The sequence below is a fragment of the Puma concolor genome, chromosome A1, assembly GCF_028749965.1.
Source record: "Puma concolor isolate L17-30 chromosome A1, mPumCon1.1.hap2, whole genome shotgun sequence".
Taxonomy (NCBI): domain Eukaryota; kingdom Metazoa; phylum Chordata; class Mammalia; order Carnivora; family Felidae; genus Puma; species Puma concolor.
The window spans coordinates 36,508,228-36,532,972 of record NC_141667.1 but is presented as its reverse complement, the minus strand read 5'-3'; the positions used below and the strand labels follow the sequence as shown (position 1 = coordinate 36,532,972).

Here is a 24,745-nt window from a genome sequence, read left to right as displayed (position 1 = left end):
TAAGTAACCCCCAAAATGTTTCAGTTTTACAAAACCACTAGAATGTTTTGAGTTTGGGATGTTACATTTTTTGTCTTTGAGTTTCACAAAAAAATGTTCCCTGGAATTCACACCCAAGTCTATTTATTTGGAAATTTAATTTAAAACAATATGTTTTTTTTTTTTTTTTAATGAAGTTGAATGCTCTATTCTTAAATAGAAAACAAATCCACAGAAATCACTCTGAGTTTATATTATCCTTTTGACCAGTAACAATAGCGTTATTTTCACTAATGAGGATTTCCTCAAGAAAAAAATTTAATAGAAAATGAAAGAGCATCATACACGATGCTTTACATAACTAGAATGGGCCTTATCCCCAAATAATAATTTAGAAATAAAATTATTAAATTTGGATCTTTTACTTTTCCACTACATAATTTTAAAAAATGACTCTGCATGTAAAGAGGAAAGAAGTCTATTTTTAACCCCCTACTTCCAGCATATCCATATTTAAACTTTCCTGGATATAACAGTTTTAATTTCCAAAGCAGATCCTGTAACTCTGACTCTGTTATGGTTTTGCTGTTTACTCACCCTACTTTCTCTAGAGTCTTCTCTCCCCTTGTTTTTCTTCTGCCCCTGACAGTACCTTTCATTTGTTCCATTCTTTATGAATTTAGGGTAGCCTTGTCCATTGTTGAATAGCATTAATGACCAGAAAGGTCTTAATAGTTGAGCTACCTGTCTACCTCTCTGTAGCTTTTACCCACTGGCCCTACTTTTGTCCTTGGGAACCATGCAAAGCTAAATTCTTTCTTGCTTTACATAACAGATTTTCAAATACTTGGTGACAATTGTCTTTTACTTCCCTAAGCTTCTCTTTCATTTTCCTAAACTCACCCAGACTTTTTGGCCATTTTAATATTAGTCCTGCTTTTAGATCTCCATCATCCTACCACTCTCCTCTGATATTATAGACTTGCAATGGTCTTCTTAAAATGTGAAGCACAGAACTGAAATTTAATATGGTAGACATAGCTGGAGGAGCGAAGAATGCATTGGGGCCATTTTGGTAACCTGAAGACATTACCCACTTTATTAATTTATCAACCCTTTGTAAACCCTCTGCTAATGAAATACTGCCACCTGGGTTCCTAGTGGTCTGATGAGTGTGTGTGCATGTGTCTGGTGTCTGTGTGTGTGTGTGTATGTGTCTGACTCCCATCTACCTCTCTAGCCTTATTCTGAACTTTAATGCTTCTGACATCTAGGTTATGGCTGACCAAACAGAAAAAAAGTTTCACTTCCTCTTTTAATGACACAGGCCAAGATGTGTATGTTTGACATAAAATTCTCTCTCTCTCTCTCTCCCTCTCTCTCTCTCTCTATATATATAGATATATACATGTATATGTATGTGTGTGTATATTTCTATATATCCAATGAGTTCTTATATCATTCATGTGGAATCTTTCCATGTGATTATCAATAGTACAGAAAAGGGGAAAGTCATATTTGCTAGATTTCTTTAATAATGTAGCCAAGGCAGGCCAACTGGAACTGGACTTGAAATCCCAAATGTTTGAATTGTCATCTAGATTTAAAACCTAGGACCTAAATTAACTTATGAATTAACGAACTCTCTTGGAATACAACGCCTAAGCTGGATGGCTATATAAATAGCACACAATGGGATAGTAGGATAGTGAAGTGGCTTAGGATGTAAGGATAAGAAACAGATGGACTGGTTTCAAGTCTGTGTCTCCCGCTTACTAGCTATGATACTTGGGCAGCCCCCGTATTTGCTTTGATACCTACTCCCAGGGTCGGTGTCAGGGTTAATTGAGGTGAGGTATATAGGCTCTTAGTATAGCACCTGGTCCATAGAGTGCACTCTGTGAAATATAGCTATTATGATTAATAGCAAACAATTCTTAAATACATTCGTGCTTTCTGTATACATAGAATTGACATATTTAAAGAAACACATTGATGGATTTACAATGATACCAGAATACCTGGCCTCTCTGTAGTCCAGTTAGTGCTTATGAAAAAGCTGTCAAGAATTGGAGAATTGGCTTCCTGTGATGGGATAGAACTATCTCACAGAGGATTGATTTTTACCTGAAGCTTAATCAACAATCTAACCAAGTGATCTTTCTCCTTTCCTGAATGTGGCAATAGTAGCATTTGGCTCTGGTTTATTGGACCACCAAATTTTAGTCTGCATGGGGTCATGACAGAGAGGGTAGCTAAACCTCCTTCGTTTCCCTCCTCACTACCTCTTCAAATTCTGGGTCTTCTTTTCAACTTGGGGCTCTCAAAAAACTGAGACTTGCTGGAGGAAAATAAAAACCTTCGTATGATAAACCACACTTTATTCCCTTGGTATTTTAGAAGATGGTTCCATTAAAATCAAGGCCTCTGTATTGGTTCCTTTAAATGAAGACAGTTTGGAGAATTTCAAAAGGCTTTCACCATTACCTCATTCCCATCCCATGGGTGCCTTTAAACAGCCAGTTCAGCAGGAAATCAGATGATGGATTTCTCAATACTGTGTTATAAACTAAAGAACGACAGACTTTCCTCCCATGTCCAGTATCCATCGTTATCAGTCTTTCACCAGAAGTTCATCATCTGGCACAGGTCTTACAATATGTTGCCCCAACACAATTTGGCTCTGGCACAGTGACCATTTCATCTTCACTGATAATCTAGTGATTTGTTCCGACTGATTTGTCTGACACTAGAATATGTCACAGTTACCAAATAGATCTGCTATTATGAAATATGTATGTTATTGAGTTATTAGGAAAGCAGATTGAGCCATATTTACTTACAGCCTCTATGGTATCATGAAATTTAAATTAGGCAATTTGAAAAAATTTATTAATTCTTTTAGCAATTTACTACATAAGTTCTGTAGTCACAGGTATTTTGTCAAGTTATTCATACAGATATCCTGACTACAGTCCTGACTTAGGGAATCTATAAGATCTGTAGGGGTTTCCCCTTCTTTTCTTTGGATCTTACTCTATTAAAGAGACAATTTTATCATACATAAAGCTAAAACTTTATTTTTGCATTGATAATTGGCACGCAAAAGATACCTTCTTAAGTCAGGGAATTTCAAATTTGGATCCATAGTTCCGTTCCTTTCCAGTTTGTGAGAACAATTTTTTCCCTTTGAAAGGAATCTATACATTAGCTTGAGAGGCAATACTTAGAGTGCATTTATAAGCAACAAGCACAATCTCATTAAGTTCTCTTTAATTTAATTTCAGTGATATTGATTTTATCTGAAGGACACATCATTCTTGATTTTTCTGATGTGCAAGACTGTACACAAATTGCTGTAAACCTCACTCTCTGGCCTTTTTCTCTCAGAGGATGGTTAAGGTCAGCGATGATGTATGTTCCAGGACATTGTCAGGAAGGACAGTAAAAAGTCCTCTCTAAAAGCTGTCCTCTTCACTTGTCTTGTTATAATTGGAGATGGGCGGGGGGTGGGGACTACCCACCAACATGGTTGCTGGCTCTAAATCTGTGTACCTGCTTCACTCTGGAGCTCAGCGCAATCTGAGCATTGGGACAGACTCTCTGTGGGAGTTGGTAGAAGTTCATCACTCAACCCTGTGCTTATAGACCATAAATGTTCCAGGAAAACATCACAGAGCACTGGGCCTGTTGGCTCAATGGCCCCAGACTCTCAGTCAGTCCTCTTTGATATAAGTGAAATAATCTGGGTTCTAAAACACAATGCCTTTGCAATCCAATGGATCACTAAACAATTTATATGACGACGTTGACTCAGCTTCTAAAGTTGGTCGGTGAATACCAGGAGCGGTGTGCTGACTTACAATTGGAAGACAGACCTAGCTTTACTTCATGTTTGTTTTTTGTAAGATAGCTAACCAAAAGAACTACCAACTTTGGCATGTGAATACGAAATGGATATTTATACCACAATTCACTTATAAATGACAAATTCGTGAGAACAGGGAGGCTTATAATGATTGATCTCCCCATGTGCGCATGGCTCTGTAATGTTACAAAACTGACATGATTTTCCAAAGAAAAGCATGTTTTCCTTCTACTGAGTAGATCCCTCAGATTCTGCTCTCATTTATGCACTATGGGCATCAGCAGGGAATCTGGCAGAGACACTCTCTGCTATTAATGACTTTGGACCAGGAAATTTCCTTGAAATTCTTATTGGCACTACAAATATCATCTTCACTTAATTTCTGGAGTTTATAGGACTTGTTGGATTTGCAATGGCTCATTTTAATTTGCGGTTCTAGATGATTTCCATGGATCATCATCAAAAACTGTGTGTTAAAACTCTGTCACTTAACTCTATTACCTAATATGGATTAGAAGCCTTCCAATGAGGTAGAATGAACTGGCTATGGATCTATTTCCGCATCTGAACTTAAGCACTGAACTCCGGTAATGCCAGCAGCTCGTCACTGCCCTCATCTTTGTTACCTGCCCTTCCCCCAGTGATCACACAGACAAATGTAGCTTGAGTCCCCTCCCCCTTCCTGTCCATCTGCCACATATTCACTTTTCACCAGCACTTAATTCTCTATCAAAATATTTTTCCAGGATGAGAAAAGAACCAACTTCCAGGCAAAAGAAAAAAAGTGATTCTAGTTAATGACTTCCAGATAAGAATTTGCTTATTTTCCTAATGGCCTACTGTGTCCTGCTAAGCTATCATGTCACAAACAGAATAGATAACTTTAATGGGAGAACTGCCTAAGGATCTTGGGACATAGCCACAGCCCCTTTGTCTACATAAAGTATTTTTTTTTTTTAATAAATAAATTAATGGGAGCTGCAAACAAGTGGAATCTAAGAATAATATAACTAAGTCTTTGGGCAAAATATGTTTACAACATGTGAAATTAATAAACATAAAATCTCTAGAGACTAAATGCATCATTTTTCATCTATCATGAGAAAACATTTTCTGTACATGGGAGACAGTGTGGAAAAAGGTGACTGTGGTGAGAACGCGTTTGTTCCCTCGAAGGCAAGATGGAGAATTCCAGTCTTGCATTGTGCCACGCACGCATCCCCCCGCTGCTTTCTGCCATAATTGCCTGAGACACATCACCCAGCGCAGCCACTAATATGAAACCCCTGCTCAACAGAATGTAAGGACTACACAAACAGTAATGATGGTCTTTAGCTCACCACAGTGGGCTGACCACATCAAACGTGAATGGATAGTTGGTTTCCAGAATACTGTCAAATAACAGAAAACCATCTGTTGCTGAAAATAACATTGGGTGGTGGAAAAAGAGATCCCCAAATTGTTTTTTTCCCTCATAATAATAAATGAAATACAGTAAAACTATTAATAAAAACACAATAGCAGACCGGAGCTATCATTTAAGAAAAACATTTCAGTATGTTTTATTATAGTTAACAGTTACAGAGAGGAAAAGTAAAAATTTGGGCAGAACTGTGGTTACCATTTTCAGAACTGCGCTAACATGGAGAGTACCTCACCTGCCTCCAGGAAAACACTTCCTTTTTGCCTGTTTTTCTCAATCTGTAAATGATGCCCAAGGGGGATCTCTTTAAAGAGATACTGGGTTTAATGTTTGTAACGTGGTTTTTTGCCCCGAAGTTAAAAAAAAAAAAAAAAAAAAAAAGTAAAGTACAAAGTATTATTATAGCATTTGTGGCATTTAAACCTATAATTAAAGTGACCAAATATTTTCCATACCCCCCCCTTACATTCAGTTCTTTACAAATTTTTTGCAAGTTCATAATTTGAAGCTAAAACTTTCCCCATTCTCTTCATTAGTAGCTTGGAATCACTTAAAAATTATTCAACCAAGTTTATGTTTTGGTGATCTGTCTTGGATAATTTGAAAGCCACTGATGTTTCTATGTAAAGCAAAAATAATTCTGTATTTTGGATTAGACCTTAAAATGAAATGTAGCATGCAGGACACCAAAGGGAGCTTAAATTCAGTTGGGAAATAATAGTTTAATGATAATAATATCATTCATAGATTAAAACCATGATGTAAACATGTTCTGTTGCAAATTTTGCTTTGGAAATGCATTATTGATACTTGGATCAGTTCCTCCTCTCTCATTTGACTTATTACCTCATCAACTGGTTGTTTGAATGCTGTACAGAAAACCTAGAATATAATAATTGTTTTCATATTTTGAAAAAGATTTTATTTCTAGAAACAAGATAGATTCCAAAATTTTCCCTTACATTATGCTTCTTCATCGTTTAAGAAAAACAGTAAGCATGTAAACTTTTAAGATGAATTATGATCTTATAAACATATACTATAACAAAATTCCATCAGAGATTAATGATAATATTTTAGTTTTTGCTCTTTAACACTTAAGCAATAGATATTATGAGGCGGGGGTACAGGATGAGGGCGGAGAGGAGGAAGGTGAATAATCCTTTCAACTTTAGGTATTACATATACATTTCTTTTATATTTGTTTCAAATCCAGTAACCAGAAAGTACAACTGGCCAGGCTATTCATTTTATGTTGTCAATAAAAGGAACCAGCGGATGAAGACTTGTTTTTTTCATTCTCAGAGGTTTGGTAAAGATACTGCATATTTTGCACACTTAAGAGCACAGATCATCATATGTTTTTTTGAGAATATTCCACGTTCCACTGGATCAGGCAAAAGCAGCACCAAAGAATTAGACACAGAGAGTTATTTCAAGGAATTGAGAGAAGCAGAAAGTAATTTCAATACAGCGTGTTGAATGATACCTTGAAAGTAAATTTTCAGGGTTTGGGCAGTAGCTGGAGGAGAAAGTTGTAACAGCCCTGGACAGTCGGCAAGGACAGTTTAGAGGATGGTGAACTACCTCAGACCTTTTCCAGTGAGTCTCCAAATGCTCTGGAATTTAATGGTCATAGTATGGTCCAGGGACTGGCATCATTGCATTTCCTGGAAGCTTGTTGATATACAGAATTTAGGCACCCAATCCAGACCTCCTATATTTTAGGGATTACTAGGCAATTCATGTGTACATTAAGTTTGAGACGCATTATCCTAGATTCTGTCTTCTTAATAACCTTCAAACCCAGCTGAAAACAGGCATTTGTATTTCCTTCTATGTTTGAATTTTGGGAAGACACCTCTCAAAGAGCGCCTCCAGTTCACGCAAAGTGTTTCAAGCGGAAAGAATGGGCCCCAGATAACCCTTGATTCTAACTCCCCACAGCCTCCTCGTGAGTCAAATGGTTCACAAGTTCCTGTTTGCCAAGGGCACGTGAAAGAGATAATAAGAGGCCTGGGGATCTGAAGCTGGAAAGGATCAAGAGGGCAGCTCGTGGAACAGAGGCCCCTTCTATCTCAGTCTTAGAAATTTCTCCCTATGCTCAGACACCCTCCAGGAAGAGGTGAGGAAGAAGGGTGATGCGGAATGGGAGAATTAGCACAGGGCAGAGTCTTTGATTTAGCCAGCTCATCTGAAAGAGACCAAGTTTTAACCAGAAGAAACTGGTTTGCCTTGCAGGGTGAAGTTTATAAGGTTGTTCTCTATTAGCAGATAAGGACTAGAAGCAAAAATAATTCTTTTCTGCAAAATAAAACTGTACTTTTGTACACCTGATTGATAATATGACCATTTTAAACCACAATATAAACAAGAGAGATCTTTGCTTAAAATCCTTTAGTGACTTCTTATGGCTACGGAATTTTAACTTGGCACACATCATTTTATTTGGTTCTTGCCTTCCTCTCTAACATCACTTCCTAAAACCAGCAATGGAGACTGGAAAAAAAAAAAAGTGTTATAGAAACAGAAGGAAATTTCAATGCAAGTTCTAAGCCAGTTAGACCTCTTGGCATGTGTGTGTATGTGTATGTGTCTGTCAGTTTGTCTGGCCGTAATACATATGACAACATTACTCCTTTACCAGTTAACCCTGACAAAAATAACATTGCATTAAAAAATCATCCCCAAACTGAACAGGAGGGAAAATAGCCAAATATACAACTGGCATCAGAATCATATGAACAATTTGTTACAAATTCAAATTCTGGAAACAAAATTGGCTTAAAACACTAAACCGCTTGTACTCATTGATCTGCACATTGGCTGAACGTTTTCGAAGCTGGGCTTGTTTGGGTGGTTCCACTGGTCATAACTGGACCCACTCCGGCTTCTGAAGCCAGCTTGGTTAGGCCAGCGGTTGTTCCACCCCACGGTTGATATCCTCCTCAGGAGACCAGAGGCTAGCCTAAGCTGCCCTTCTCACTGTGCTGCCAGAAGTTCTAATCTACAGAGCCCATCAGGAGACAGATTATAAACCTGCTTATGTCATTGATGCCAACATCTCCCTGACCAGAGATAGTCACAGGAAAACACCCTTTGTCAAGGAGTGGGAAAGTCTGCTCCTCCAACTATAGAAAAGCACTGCGAAAGTTACAGGCCAAAGAATATGGATGGATAATTCAATAACTATGGATGGAACAAAGAACAAAAAAAGTAATCCACTTTGACACAAATCTCCTCTTCAAAATAACTGACACCACATCATAAGGATCTAGCGATTAGTAACAATTAGCGATGCAAATCTAGCCCAGTGGTGGTTAATCTCTCCACAATATGTTCCCGTGATCAAATCCTGTTTTGATTTTCCTATCTTTTAGAAAAAGTTATGTATAATTATAAAATTAATCACCAAATTATGTTTAATAATTTACACATTTATAAATTCAGTTGTATTACTTTCATGTTCTAGAGAGGGGTCAACAAACTATATAGCCTGCAGGTCAAATCTTGCCAACCATCTGATTTTGTAAATAAAGTTTTATTGGGTCACAACTACTCTCATTTGCTTACCTATTGTCTATGGCTGCTCTCATATATAGCTACAACAGCAGAGTTGAACACTTGTGGTAGAGATCATGTTGCCTGCTGAAATATTTACTGAAAAAGCTGAAAATATTTACTCTCTCACCCTCTATAGAAAACTAGACACTTCTGATTATCATATTTAAGGCACAATTACCAGTTAATTCTTCTTAGATACCACTAACGATTATCTTCTTTCAAAAAGAAGAAAGCTTTATTAACAGAACCAGGATTGCAAAGCACATCTGGCTGACTCCAAGGCCAATGCTTCTTCCAGGATACCATACTGTGTCCACAGTATTTATTCTACTTTTAAGAATGCTCTCCATTCTGATATGGGAGGGAAAAGAGAGGGACCTATATGTCACTTACATTAGAATCATGTGAAAAATTTTTTGAAAATTCAAGCTCTTGAAACAAACTGCATGCTTGAGACTTTGATACCTTTTTAAAAAAAAATTTTAATGTTTATTTATTTTGAGAGACAGAGCATGAGCAACAGAGGGGCGGAGAGAGAGGAGACACAAAATCTGAAGCAGGTTGCAGGCTCTGAGCTATCAGCACACAGTCAATCACGGGGCTTGAACCCATGAACCGTGGGATCATGACCTGAGCCAAAGTCGGACACTTACCCGACTGAGCCACCCAGGTGCCCTGACACTTGGCTATCTTAACAAATGTCATAGGTGATCCTTATTTACATGAAAAAGAAGGAACAAGAGGTGTAAGTGAAAGAAACAACTTATGATGTTGGATTTGAGAAGAGTCGTAAAAGCTTCACATCATTATGGTAGTTCATAGAGAATCAATGAGGCAGGGGAAAAAAAGGACTGCTAGGGAGAACTAAGACTTTGATCTGAAGTCGTCTAAAATATATCTGGAGTACATTATATTCCAGCCCTTCCTCAGTTTCTCACTTTGGCTCTACTTTTGTTAATTATGATTTTCATGTGAGTCTCTAATCCAGAAGTAATTCAGATACATAGAAAACTTGGAAGGACAAGGGTAATGTCTGCATGCTATAGACACAGATGTCTGCTTTATGAATGGAATATTCTAACAGCCCACTTTTCCAAAAAGCATTTGGGCAGGTTTTAACAACAACAAAATGTGATGCAACATTAATGCAGTAGAAATAGATTATCTTTGTGTATATCTATATTGTGAACTTTCTTTTGATTTGAAATGTTGAATATGACTTTTCTTTTTGTTTAAAAATTTCAGTAAAGGGAGGCACCTGGGTGACTCAGTCGGCTGAGTGTCTAACTCTTGATTTCAGCTCAGGTCATGATCCCAGGGTCATGGGGTGGAGCCCCATGTCAGGCTCCACGCTCAGTGTGGAGCCTGCTTGACATTCTCTCTCTCTCTCTCTCTCTCTCTCTCTCTCTCTCTCTCTCTCTTTCTCTCTCTCTCTCTCCCCCCTCCACCTTGGCCCCTCTCCCTTGCTCTCTCTCTCTTTCTAAAATAAATAATAGTAATAATAATAATAAAATAGAGAAAGAAATTTCAGTAAAGAAATAAACCTAGACAAATTGTTATTAGCATTCCATTTCCCAGGTTCAGAAAGATGTCTAGAGTGGGCTCCAGCCTCTAAGCTGCAGGGCTTGCTCAGAGGCATTGGAAACAGTCTTACTACCACTGCCTAATTGGCATAATAGGAGCAGTGTTGCTTTTCCCGCCCAAAAGCCACATTAGGCACTGAAAATCTTTCATAAAAACTGGAGAGTCCCTGCCCAAAGAGATGCCTGGCAACTGGTCTTTCCCAATTCAAGGCTTTCTGAGATGCAGAGACAAAAATAGCCCAACTCAAGCCACAACTAAAGAACATTCCAGTGAGAAAATTCTCAGAATAATATTCTGAAAAGCTTAGAGTATGCTTTCCTTCAAGTATGAGGAAAACTTAAAGATACCTGACATGCATCCTCAAATTTGAAAATAGACACATGTTTCTCTTCTGGTAGAGAGATTTCTGAGGCCTGGAGGTTTAATGGAATGGGCTATGCCTTCTGGTTTTCAAGGGCCCATGTGTCTGGGAAGAAGATGGGGCAACTTTATTCCTGACCCAGTTCTCTGCAGTTTTTTAAGAGTCCGAGAGAGGATTGCATTGGTTTTTTTGTGTGTTTGTGTGTTTTTAATGTTTATTTATTTTTGAGGAGATGGAGACACAGAATCCGATGCAGGCTCCATGCTCCAAGCTGTCAGCACAGAGCCCGACGCAGGGCTCAAACTCACAAACCATGAGATCATGACCTGAGCCGAAGTCAGACTCTTAACCGACTGAGCCACCCTGATGCTATATGCGAAGGAGCATGAAGGTTAGTGGTGGGCATGAGCTGAAGAGCTACTCAGGAGGTCATAGAGGTCAAGTGGTTAGGCATTCATACCAGAGACAGGATTGATGATTCTATACCTTTGGCCTGTCAAAGGGAGTCAGGGCTGTCCTTTGGAGACAGCAAGGAGAAGAAAAAAGGAAAGGTGAAGAAAAAAATATGCCCAAATATCACCTAAGCATCATGTTAATAGAAGATAGTAGAAGAAGATGAGAGCAGTCAATACCAGAGTGAGGCCAGAGATATTTCTCTGTCACCAACACTATTTTTGCTTCACCATGCCCCCAATAGCAGAGAATAAGTACCTAGAAAGGGAAGAAGATGGGGTTTCTTTGAGCCAGAACCTGCCGCCTTCTTCCAAGAGCTGAGGAGGGAAGATTTTTAGTCTGTGGTGGATCAGGGAAGGGGATGATCCTTGAACTGAACTGACATTAAAATTTTTACAACACGGACACCTGGGTGTCTCAGTCAGTTAAACAGCCAACTTTGACTCAGGCCATGACCTCATGCTTTGTGAGCCCCACGTCAGGCTCTGTGCTGACAGCTTGGAGCCTGGAGCTTGCTTCGGATTCTGTGTCTCCCTCTCTCTCTCTCTGCCCCTCCCCTGCTTATACTCTGTCTCTCTCTCAAAAATAAATAAACATTAAAAAATTTTTTTTTTTAATTTTTACAACAAAAAGGAATATATACCATAGCAAACAGAGAAATCTCAGCTAGTAACTGGAAATAATTTCTGGGAGAAAATTCTCCACGGGTCTCTTGCATTTCTGCACTTCTTTCAAACAGAGGCACTTAACTGCCTTTGTTCTGGACTACCTTTTCAAAGATAGCTGTATAATAAATAGCACTGAAGACAGATACAGTGTCTCCTGATGCCAAAGGCCAGTATAATAAAACTAATGTCTCCCTTCAGAGCAGTAAGCCGATTTACTGCCCATACTAAAAGATTTGGGTTCTGTTAGCTTGGAGTCCCTCTCCTACAACATCACCTACTATGTGTGCAGGTGTAATATGGTCCTCTTTAGGTCACTCTGTGAGGATTGAGACTTATGTAACTAGCACAAACATGATAATCCTCTGGCAACTACCACTGCTAAGAGTAACAACAATCTGTCTCTTAGCTCTGACCAAGGTGTCTTGTATCCTCTACCACTAACAGTGAAACTGTGGCAGGCTAATTGGTCTCATTTTTTTACAGTTCTTGATGGGGAGTACACAAGGGTGTGTATATCAGGGGATGTGCAAAAAGGGAACCTTTGTGCACTGGTGGTGGGAATGTAAACTGGTACAGCCACTATGGAAGACAGTATGGAGGTTCCTCAAAAAAGTAAAGGTAGAACTACCATATGACCCAGCAATTCCACTTCTGGGTATTTATCTGAAGGAAATGAAAATATTAACTCAAAAAATGCACTCCATGTTCATCCTTAACATTATTTACTATAACCAAGAAAAATGGAAGGATTCTTGGCTACTTTTCTTGAATTAGTGATGTATTTATTGAGTTCCAGAGACAAATGTAAAATTTTTCGCATCAGACTTAAGTATCTTAATTCCCTAATTTCCTGTTAATAATATCCATCAAAAGCATTACATTGACTTTTTCCAAGTTGTTACTCAGGGGGAGATGTGTATCTATATGTTCTTATTTTGACGTATTTCTTGTTAAAACTTACAATCTTTACACGATTTCTTTTTCCTCTGAGAGCAACTGAATTATGAAAAAAACATAGCTATGAAATTGATTTTAAGTGAGGTAGCCAAGAATCCTTTCCAGTGGGAGTGGTAACTTCAATTTTCAGATGGTTTTTATATAAATTGTCCCATTTGATTTTCACAAGAACATTAGATAGCATGACAGGCATTTTTATACACATTTCCCTAAATTAATTTTTTCAGGCTCTCGAGTGGGCTATTGTGGGGATTAGAAATTGAATCGAGAAGGACCTCACACCCTTTAATTGTTCAATAAATCATAGCCATCATTGCTACTGTTTCACGTGGGTGAGAAGTGAGACTCAGGGTGATTAGGGCTTGCCACAGTCTCCTAACACACAGTCCAAAGTACCTCGCAGGGATCTCCACTTAATTTTTCCCTTCCCAAAATGGGGATTGACTTACCAATAGAAAAGCAACATGAATAATCGCACTGATAGTATTCTACCTGAGGGACCTCAGGGTTTTAAGCTCAACATTTTTACTTCTGGACAAAGGGGCTCTGCCGAGTCCCTGATCCCATCAACTCCCCACACTCCCAATGTTGATCTTCAGAAGACAAAGAAAAAGGGGCGCCTGGGTGGCTCAGTCGGTTAAGCGTCCGACTTCGGCTCAGGTCGCGATCTCATGGTCTGTGAGTTCGAGCCCCGCGTGGGGATCTGTGCTGATGGCTCAGAGCCTGGAGCCTGCCCTCTCTCTCTCTGTTCCTGCCGTGTTCATGCTTTGTCTCTCTCTGTCTCAAAAATAAATAAACATTTAAAAAAAAAAAGAAGAAGAGAAAGAAAGGAATCCCCTAGTCCTTTTCTCTTAAAGGTGGAGGAAAACACCTTTCGAAACGGCTGCTGCTGTCAAAGTCCAGGTCTTGATTTGTGAAGCTTGGTCTTGGAAAAGTACTAAATAGTAGTAAGATGGATTTACATTCGTAAACTTTGCTTCCCCTAAATGGGAGGAGAAAGACCACTCATGGGAAACAAAGACACCAGTCCTGCATCAAGACAATGTAGAACAGTAAATTAACTGCACACAAGCTCGGAAACTCAGTGTGAATGTAGGCCTAGAAATTTTATTTTAAGATAGTTTGAAGAGTCAAAAAACTCCCAGAGCCTATTCATCAGTCTTCACACCTCCTCTTTACCTGAGTCATGCACGTTGCTGGGGAAAGAAAAGCCACAAATGCAAATGCAGTGAAGTTGGTTGGAGACCAGTTGAAAGACAGGTCTCCTAAACCTAACCTTCTCCAGATGGGAAGATGTAAGTGTGAGAATTTAAATAAACTCAGATGCGGCCATTGAAAATCTGCTCAATATGCAGAGAAGACACGTGCAACATTTTCCAGAATATAGCAGTAAAAAGTTTTCTTATTTAAGAGGAAAACCATCTTAAGCATTCCCAAATAAATTAGCTTTGACTATTTCAAGCCATGGGAGAACCTGGTAATAATCATTCTTATGACCCACTGTCTGTCTGCTCATATTTCTCACAGAATTTTCCTGCTCTTTTAATTACATCTGTTTACATTTTTATCTGGCCCCAAAGAGGACTCAGTGTTGTCTCTTCACTTTCTGGCCTCGGTTCCCATTGACATCAGATTTCTCCATGTGAAAATCAAGCAAAGTGTATAAAATAAAAGTACAGCATGAATGACTTTTATCAATTTGCTTTGTTTTAGTGGCTTTTCCTATATAACGACTTTGCAACTCAATTTGTAACTTCAAGCAGTAGTCTCAATTGAACTGGGAGAGAAAGATCATGTCAGGTGTTGAGAAGCCACAGGGAAGGTGAGGGGGGTTGAGTTGATAAAATAGGAAAGAGGCTAATAGGCCCATATTCTTATCCTAGAAGCTTACCTACCATAGAAGAAGCCTGGCAGATGCCGTAGGGTGAGGTCAGCAAGGACAACTGGGCACTGGATTTGAGGACTGAGGCCAGGAAAGTGGCCCAACGAGGCACAGACCCCAATCAATTGATCTGAGCAACAAAAAAGTATCTGGGCATAAAGTCTTGAGGGACCAGGAAAAAGCTAGAGCAAATACTCCATGAGTCTCCCAAAAGCCTTTTTTGAAAGAGCGGCTATGAAACATTAAGAGGAATTTTAGGTGGCTCAGTCGCTTGAGTGTCAGACTCTTGATTTCGGCTCAGGCCATGATCCCAGAGTTGTGGAATCGACCCCTGCATCGGGCTCCACCGTGGTTGGAGCATGCTTATGATTCTCTCTCTCTCCTTCTGCCCCCCGCCCCAAAGTAAAAAGAAATAATTAAAGAGAGGAATTTAGGTGTGTCTGGTATTTTAGCAAACATCTCAGGGCGTATACATCTAGATGTGTATTGTCCAGCATATGAATCACCAAACAAAATTAATCTCTAATCCACTGAGGCTGCTGTTAACAAGCTCAGTTTTGAAATTCCTATGTTAAAGTTGCTTCTACAGCCCACTTAGCACACAGTGAGGTCAATGATATTTTTCACAGAGAAGGCTAGGAGAATTCATGTTGCGTCTGCTTGTTCACTCTACTTCCAAAACCTCACCCCTACACTCACCATAATCTCATGTAAAGGCAAAAGACTAAATTAGCTATTTATTACCTGTTGTGGCAATCAGACATTTTGAAATTAAAATGTAGAACTGCTGCCTCACTTACACCCTCAGATCACTAATAGTGGCCTAGTGAGAGTGGTACAGAACGATTCCAGGCACGGAATAGCTCATTCCCAGAAGGCATTAGAAAGTTCAAATAGTTACAAAGGTTTATATGAGACTGCGTCTCACTGAAGTGGCTTGAGTAACCCCAGTGAATGTTCTGAAAAAATACACTTCTCATCATCTTACTCTGCATGTCCCAGTTGCATTGACTGGACTGCCATTGGCCCTCTCCATATACTTGCATGCTGGCCGAATCCCTTCCCAGGACCACAAACAGAAGGCAGGTTGATGTGCAGAGTTCTTAGCCAAATAGGTACTAAGTGCCAGGGAGGTGCTGCTGATCTGAGATAGGGTCTCCTATTACCTCAGTGCCTAATTCAGTACTCTGGCAAAATGTTTTCAAAACTTGAATATTCACTGTTCTCAGTTCTTTCTCATTAATATCTTTCCAAGACACTTCATTTGTAGGAATTATACCTTCTAGAATGTTAGACCACCTTTCCCTACCACACACACACACACACACACACACACACACACACACACACACACACATTCCTGACCAGCTGTTTTCTATCTTTATAGTTTCCAAAGAGATGTACAAGCAGAGAGAGTCATAGTAGTAACAGCCATTGGGTTGTGGGGAGTGAAGAGAAATCTCAAAATAAGGCACCCGTTTAGTAGTTACCTAAGTTCCTAGACTGATGATTTACTTCTGACACAGGAAAAATAGCAGAGAGGAAAACTTTTACCTATTCTTAATTGTCAAAATAAGCTTGGAGTACCTGTTGCAATTTTCTACCCAATTCTCTTAACTTTGTAGTTTATGAAAATTCTTCATGGATACTCGTAATGGGCTTATTGTCAATTCTGGTTTAGAGCGCTCTAACTTTTGTGATTTTCCTCTGCCTTCACAGATATTTTTGTGCAGAGTTGAGACCAGCTGGATCCTGGGCTGCAGACCATATGCCATTTACAGCAGAAACCTCTTTCCCCTCTGGTCCTGCTTACAATTACTCCCATCTTCTGATTTCCTGGATTTTGGCACCTCAGTACAATTTTTACATCTGCTTCTTAACTGGGTTGGTGACCCTCCCTTTCCAAGCTTCTTGTACATTGACTCTGCACACACTTCTGGGATCTGTTCATTTCTTTGGATTTGGTGACATCTATCCCCATCTCTTAACCTACTATCGTTCCAGTTTTTGTACCGATACAATGACTAAACAGACTTGCCCATCACCACTGAATCACAGCCAAACAAAGGGTAGTAATGATTATTTTGTAATACCACAGTCTATGTATAGTCCTTGAATCAGGTGAGTTTTTCTTTCTGGAGTGTAAGTATTATATTATTATTATGTACTTATTAATGTTTTTGTGTGCAGCCTATGGCCTTTTACCACTAAAGACAATTTCCCCTTCATGGGCGCTAAATAGAAAATGTATTTATCACTAAGGCAGGAGCCTTAGTGAGATCTGGATTGCCAGAGAATATCTTATATTTGGAAAAAAATACAAAATTATACATGAGATCATTTGAAGACCTATGTGAAGAACTGAAGCAAGACTATGAAGTGTGGTGCAACAAAAAATTATTGGGTTAAGATCTGGAGCTTTTATGTTTACAGTATTATTGTAAACCTAATCTACTGAAACTAAATTGATTCATAGGATGGATATCTGGTCATGCTTAATTGTATTAGTTCTCACCTTTCCTTCTCTTTTTGGACTCAGAGGTGGGAAGGAACAAGAATTTTGATGTGCTTGGTGCTCTCGCCCAAGCACTGAAGCACTTTACAAGGGAACAAAGGTTTGTGCTTTTGAAATGACCTCACAGTGGATCTAACAATGTACCAGTTAAATCTTATTCCAGAATGCAATTATTTCATTGTTAAAATGAAGCACAGTGAGTTAGCTGCTGTTAGCAGCTGAAAAAATAGCATCACTGATTTGGAGAACTTAGAGAATTCTTCAGACATCCACCAAAAAATCAGAAGGCCAGCACCCTGAGCAATGAGGTCACGATCTTTAAGGTGACTACTCTAGTAATATGTTTTCTGTGTGTGTCCTGTCTCTCTAACTCTTTAAACTTTTATCATATAGTTAAAAACATCTACATTATTTATATATTTCTATGGAGCAGTATACATTTCTTTATGCATCTGATTTCACAATCCCTTTTGGATTAAAAAAGGCATGAGAAACAAACAGCATACTTTTGAGTTGTCATGTAATTTGTTTAGTTACATATCTTTTTTCCCTTTGTGAAGGGATTTGATATTTTTATTTATATTTTTCTTTAAATGTCCCCTTCTTATTCTTTGGAATATGAGGCCAGCATTCTTTAAGATATTACGTCTTTGAATCTGAAGTCTTAATCTGATGTGATTTAGTTTCTACATAGTTTATACATGTACATCACTATATTTCTAGATACTTAATTTTAAAAAAAATTTAAGTTTATTTATTTATTGGAGAGAGAGAGACAGAGACAGAGAGGGTGGGGGGAAGGGCAGAGGGAGAGGAAAAGAGAGAGAATCCCAAGCAGGCTCTGCACTGTCAGCACCGAGCCCGACGTGGGGCTCAAACTCACAAACCGTGAGATCATGAACTGAGCCGAAACCAAGAGTTGGATGCTTAACCGACTGGGCCACCCAGGCCCCAATACCTAATTTTTGAAACTGATTTTGTTTGCTGCTGTATAAAACACTTAATTGGATTTATACTACTAATGAACAAAGACACTGAGGTCTTTTTATTGTGTTTCTCTGTTTCTTTTTTTTTCTTTATTTTTTTAAATGTTTCTTTTTTTTTTAATGGCACCTTTCTTCCCCCAGAAGAGTCTATATTTCAGAACATACGGTCTGCCAACTTTGTTCCATTTCACTGCTGCATTGATACTTCATTGTGATGCTATATTGGGAGAATTCATATATATTGAACAGGGGCTGCCCAGAGTGTGTGAGATGAGCCGACAACAATAGCATATGACCAATAATGAATTAGAGAGAAGACAGCAAAAACAGAACTTAGGGAACTAGAAATAAGATTAAAGTACAAAATGCAAGTACACACCTGAGAAATTAGTTTTAGTTCAGCAGGACTATCGTTTGATTTTCATAAAGCAGACTCTGGATGCTGTCAAGTCTAAGTCTTTACTGGCAACAAAATTTTCTGCAACGGATAGTATTATATGCATTGGAAAAACATCATTAGTCACAATTAGTTATCAACAAACCGTGAGTTCTTTGATGGCAGCATCTCAGTCTATTCTTTGAATAATCTGAAATATTGAATGATCTATTAAAAACCACTTCCTCAACCCTACTAGATATTATTGTTCATGAACTAGGATGTCCTTGGCATTAGAGAGTTCAGCGTTGCAGAAGGGAAGGCAGACAGTAAGCAGGAGCCACAGATCATTATGACCCGGTCTCAAAAAGTTTGCATTTATACAATCCATCAATAAAAAATTTTAAGGCATGCTCCCCACTATATGTATTTTTTTATGTATTTTTATTCATAAATGTTTTATGCATACCTCGATTAATGCTTATTATCTCAAGTTACAATTCATGCTAAAAGGTTCATTTTCAATGACTTTTGTTATAAATCCACCTTCAAATAGTATTCTTAGTTATTTCAATTTTTGGTCTGGTTTCCTTAGATAATAAAATTATCTTAGCAAATGATTTTTAATGTGAGCTCTGCCATTTTTTTGCTCACATGTGCTTGCATTATGGCCTCATGTTTAATCCATGGTTTCTTTGCAGAAACTTTTATTTTTTATTTTTTTTTCAACGTTTATTTATTTTTGCGACAGAGAGAGACAGAGCATGAATGGGGGAGAGGCAGAGAGAGAGGGAGACACAGAATCGGAAACAGGCTCCAGGCTCTGAGCCATCAGCCCAGAGCCTGACCCGGGGCTCGAACTCCTGGACCACGAGGTCGTGACCTGGCTGAAGTCGGACGCTTAACCGACTGCGCCACCCAGGCGCCCCTGCAGAAACTTTTAAAATCCACCCTTTAAAGGCTTACTTCAGAATTTTAACTTGATAACATGATATGTAAATCTAATTATCTGGGCACACACCAGATTGCCATGGGTCCTCTGGTACAGTCCCTGCAAGACGAACCCCCTTAGCAAGCCTTCATAGGACACAGCAGGCACAGACCCATGTTGCAAAAATCTCTTACATATACAGATAACTTTTGTGGTTCCTCCCAAACTCATGTGCAACGCTCTTCTATGTAACACCACTATTCACTAATGAACCACCTAAAAGATCAGCACACAGAACTGCATTTTCCATTTGAAAAAGTCTGTGAAGAAAAATGCCAATGAACAATTTGATGAAAAAAAATTTAAGGTAAGACAATTAACAAAACACAGAGTTTGAATGTGGAAAGAGCTAAAATTTGTCCATATGGGGGAAAATAATCAGTCCACCAAAATACAGAACACAGATACTATAGTAGTAGAAAGATGTAAGAAGAGAAAGACATTGAAATGAGGTTAATGGAAAGTTTATGAATCTTTTTGTTTCTTAATTTTGAATCTTTATGAGTTTTTTTTTGGTGGGGGTGTAAAACATTTAAGTTCTACTCTCTTAGCAAATTTCAGTTATATAATGCAGTGTTATCCATTATAGTCACCATGTTTTACATTAGATCCTCAGAACTTATTCATCTTACAGCTAAAAGTTTGTACCCTTTTATCAACTTCTACATATTTCCCCCAGCCTCTGGCAACTGGCACTACTTTCCTACTCAGTGCTTTTGTGAGTTTAACCTTTTTTAAAAAAATTCCACATATAAATGATACGATGCAGTATTTGAATTTTCTTTCTCAGACTGACTTATTTCAATTTGCACTGCCCTCAAGTTCCATCCGTGTTGTTGCAAAAATGGATTTCCTTCTTTCTCATGGCTAAATAATATTCCATTGTTATATAATATATATATATATACACACACATATATGTGTATATATATATACACACATATATATGTGTGTATATATATATATATACACACATATGTGTATACATATATATATACACACACACACATATACAATGATATATACATATACAATGATATATATATTATGATATATATGTGATATATATGTATACAATGATATATATATAATGATATATGTGATATATATATATACAATATCACATATATATGATATATATATAATGATATATATGTATATATACAATATCACATATATATATCATACATCTTATTTATCCATTGATATCTGTTGATGGACAGTTAGGTTATTTTCATGTCTTGGCTACTGTGAATAATGCTGCAATGAACATGGGAATGCAGATATCTTTTCAAGATTGTATTTTCATTTCTTTGCATATATATCCAGAAGTAGGATTGCTGGATGGTATAGTAGTTCTATTTTTAATTTTTTGAGGAACCTCCATACTGTTTTCCATAGTGGCTGCACCAGTTTGCATTCCCACCAGTGCACAAGTGTTCCCTTTTTCTCCACATCCTTGCTGACGCTTGTCTCTTGTCTCTTTGGTGCTGCAGTTCTAACAGGTGTGAGATGATATTGTGATCTTGATTTGTTTTTCCCTGGTTAGTGATGTCAAGCACCTCAACATGTCTTCTTTGGAAAAAAGTCTGTTCAGTTCCTCTGTTCATTTTTTAATTGGACGATTTGAAGCTTTTTGCTATTGAGTTTCATGACTTCTTTATGTATTTTGGATACTAACCCTTTATCAGATACACAATTTGCAAATTGGTTGCCTTTTGATTTTGGTGATGGTTTCCTTTGCTGGACAGAAACTCTACAGTTTGATGTAGTCTCACTTGTTCATTTTTGCTTTTGCTTCTTTGCTTTGTGTGTCAAATCCAAAAAATCATTGCCAAGACTTAGTCAATTACTGTATAATTTCTGTACAGTTTTGGTTTATTTTGTTACCACACAGTGAATCCTTAACTCTAAGCAACAGTTTACAAATGAGTTTGATTGTTTAATCCCAATCTACTAATGATTTGAAATAAGTAAACATATATATTTATTTAGAATCTATTAATGGTAATGGATCATTAACTCTCTAAAGAAAATTCATACACATTAAGAGTTCTCAGGAGTGTCACCTAAATGTGATTCCCTTTTGAAAAACAGAGAGCAAACCATAATAAGCAAAATAACATTTTATTTTTATTTTTTTTTTTTTTAATTTTTTTTTTCAACGTTTATTTATTTTTGGGACAGAGAGAGACAGAGCATGAACGGGGGAGGGGCAGAGAGAGAGGGAGACACAGAATCGGAAACAGGCTCCAGGCTCTGAGCCATCAGCCCAGAGCCCGACGCGGGGCTCGAACCCACGGACCGCGAGATCGTGACCTGGCTGAAGTCGGACGCCCAACCGACTGCGCCACCCAGGCGCCCCAGCAAAATAACATTTTAAAGTAACTTCTGCACTGTTAATTATTTCAACCAATAAAAAGTTGCTCCTAGGGGTGCCTGGGTGGCTCAGTCAGTTAAGTGTCTGACTTTTGATTTTGCCTCAGGTCATAGTCTCACGGTTTAGAAGTTCAAGTCCTATGTCAGGCTCTGCACTGATAGTGTGGAACCTGCTTGGGATTCTCTCTCTTTATCTCTCTGCTCCTCCTCCAGTCATGCTTGCTCTTCCTCAAAATACACAAAAAAATAAATAAAAATTAAAAAATAAAAAGTTGCTTCTAGTCATCAAACTTTGATATAACAAAGAATAATAATAGTATAAATAATGTGATGCAAGTTAAGAGGAAAAAAGGATACTCCATTTACTGAAAGTCATTTAACTTGTCATGCAGACAACTTCCTGAAACACATGTTCAGATAAGAATTAAGACACTGAAACATATAACAGTTACTAATTCTTAATATATAAATAAAACAGAGTTTATATTAAAAGTCATCCAAGAAATGCAGATTCATATTGCTTCCTAGAAATTTCTTTTGATATAATTGGCAAAATGAAGAAATGTGACGACATCCTAGCTTTGTATGTGTATCTTTTAGTTGCCTAGAGAATGCAAACATATTTTAAAACCCAGAAATGATATGGATCTAATTTCTGTTTTACTGTCTTGCTAAATTAAGTGGCTATAGATAACATGCAGAATATACCTTTTTTTAAAAACTGAGAATATAAACTATTTATAACAGTTACTTTTATTTAAACAGAAAGACATAGGCATTTATGTGATTCCTCAGGCCAGCACTGTTTTGATGTGACAAAGAAATAATCATCAAAATGCAGCTCCTTAAGTAAGTGTCTGATTTCACACTTTAGGAAATGTGCTATCTTTCTGGTTGAGCCGGCAAGAATTGAGAAAGATTAAGAAAGTGTTTAAAGATGTTCATTAAAAAGTAGTTATAAAAATGTGAAAGAGACACAGCACCAAGCATGCCAAACAGAGTAAAACTGTCATCAAAAAGATTCAACAGCTATGAAAAGAGTTCTTCAAAATCTGCCACATTTTTTTCCAGATAAGAAAATCTATCAATTCCAAATGTCCACATTAGTCATGCATAAAGGCACCAACGTTTCACAGAAAACAAACAAATCTATCCCAACGAACCCTTGCTGTTTATCACATTCACCAGAGAGGCTAGAAAAAGTCGAGGTAAGTTTTAGTTCTTAGTGAAGTTTTTAGTCCTAAGGTGTTTTTCCAGAACATGAACATTATAGCTATTTGGTTCTCCTTAAATTTTTTTCATCGCAATTTTTATCATTCTACTTTTATTTTTTTCAATGCATTGTTTTAAAAATTACAGACGTACTACATACTCATATTAAATTGCGAAATAATACAAGATATATAAAGAAAAGGTTAAAATTCTTTTTTCCTCCTCCAAAATCTCTATGTTTATTGTCCTGGGAAATGTGCTAATAGCCTGATGTGTTTTTTCCACCATGGTTTTCCCTCCTCATAAATACTTATAAACTTTTATATACATGGATATTCATTTTTTATTTTTTGTTCTTATTGCACTTGAATTTTTTAGAAACCAAAACAATAGCTCTGAAATTTGCTTTTTAATTAATTAACTTATTTATTAGAGAGAAAGAGAGTGCACACATGAGGGCGCAAAAGCAGGGGAGGGGCAGAGGGAGGGGGAGAGAGAATCTTAGGCAGGTTCCATGCTCCTGACTTGGAGCTCAATCTTACAACCCTGGTATTAAGACCCAAGCTGATATTAAGAGTCAGAGGCCTAACTGACTGAGCCACCCAGGTACCCCTGAAATTTGCTTTTTTTTAAAAAAAATGTTTATATTTGAGACAGAGAAAAACAGATGGTAAGCAGGGGAGGGGCAGAGAGAGAGAGGGAGACACAGAATTTGAAAGAGGTTCCAGGCTCCAAAGCCATCAGCACAGAGCCCAATGAGGGGCTCAAACTCACAAACCATGAGATTGTGACCTGAGCAGAAGTCAGAGGCATAACCAACTGAGCCACCTAGGCACCCTTGAAATTTGCTTTTTAAATTGAACTACATGTCCCTACCATTCAGATCAATATAGTTGATGATTAGCACCATTATTTTAATAGCTATATAGTATCTATAGTATGGTTAATCATTTGTGTGTGATTGTGTGTGTGTATGTGTAGGTGTGGGTGTGGGTGCAGGATATTCAGGGATCTCCCCTCCCCTATATTTTCCCACTACCAACAATGCTGAAACAAATATTGAACATGTATCTTTATGCTTTTATTTCTATGAAACATATTGTCAAAAATGAATTGGCGAAGTCCAAGGATGAATGTATTGTTACTTTTAAAATTATTTAAAACTTAATATCCAAAATGACCTTGTAATTTACACTTGGGACACTTAATTTGCATCTTTCTATCAGTAAGATGGAGAAATATTTTATGCTTATAGATCTTTTGGAATATTGTTTTCATGAATCACTATTATCTATGATAGCCAGTACTTAATATTGTTTGTCTGTTAATTTTAGACATTCTGGGGAGCATACAATAATGTATTAATTTCTTAGCTCTTAGAGTTCCCCAATTCTTTATTACTTTGTGACGTCTTCTGAAAAAGTTAGTCAACTGAAATTCTTACTCATTAATTCATTATTTGGCTATTCATCCCCTCTGATGAGCCCTTTGGTTAAACAATTTTATTTTTCACTCTCAGTATTTCCAATTGGATATTTTATGTAACT

The 24,745-nt window shown here is 37.8% G+C and overlaps 1 long non-coding RNA gene across 5 annotated transcripts in view; it reads left to right on the top strand.

The window, feature by feature from the left end:
• The window catches only part of LOC147584106 (uncharacterized), a 79,572-nt gene that overhangs the window by 16,724 nt on the left and 38,103 nt on the right, over positions 1-24,745 (top strand). For 4 of the 5 annotated variants that reach the window (XR_015241136.1, XR_015241135.1, XR_015241134.1 and 1 more), the window contains exons 2-4: positions 16,459-16,860; positions 17,279-17,354; positions 23,058-23,194. This is a non-coding gene — a long non-coding RNA (uncharacterized LOC147584106). The remainder of the gene's footprint in view (positions 1-16,458; positions 16,861-17,278; positions 17,355-23,057; positions 23,195-24,745) is intronic. The other variant, XR_015241137.1, reaches the window with a different exon arrangement.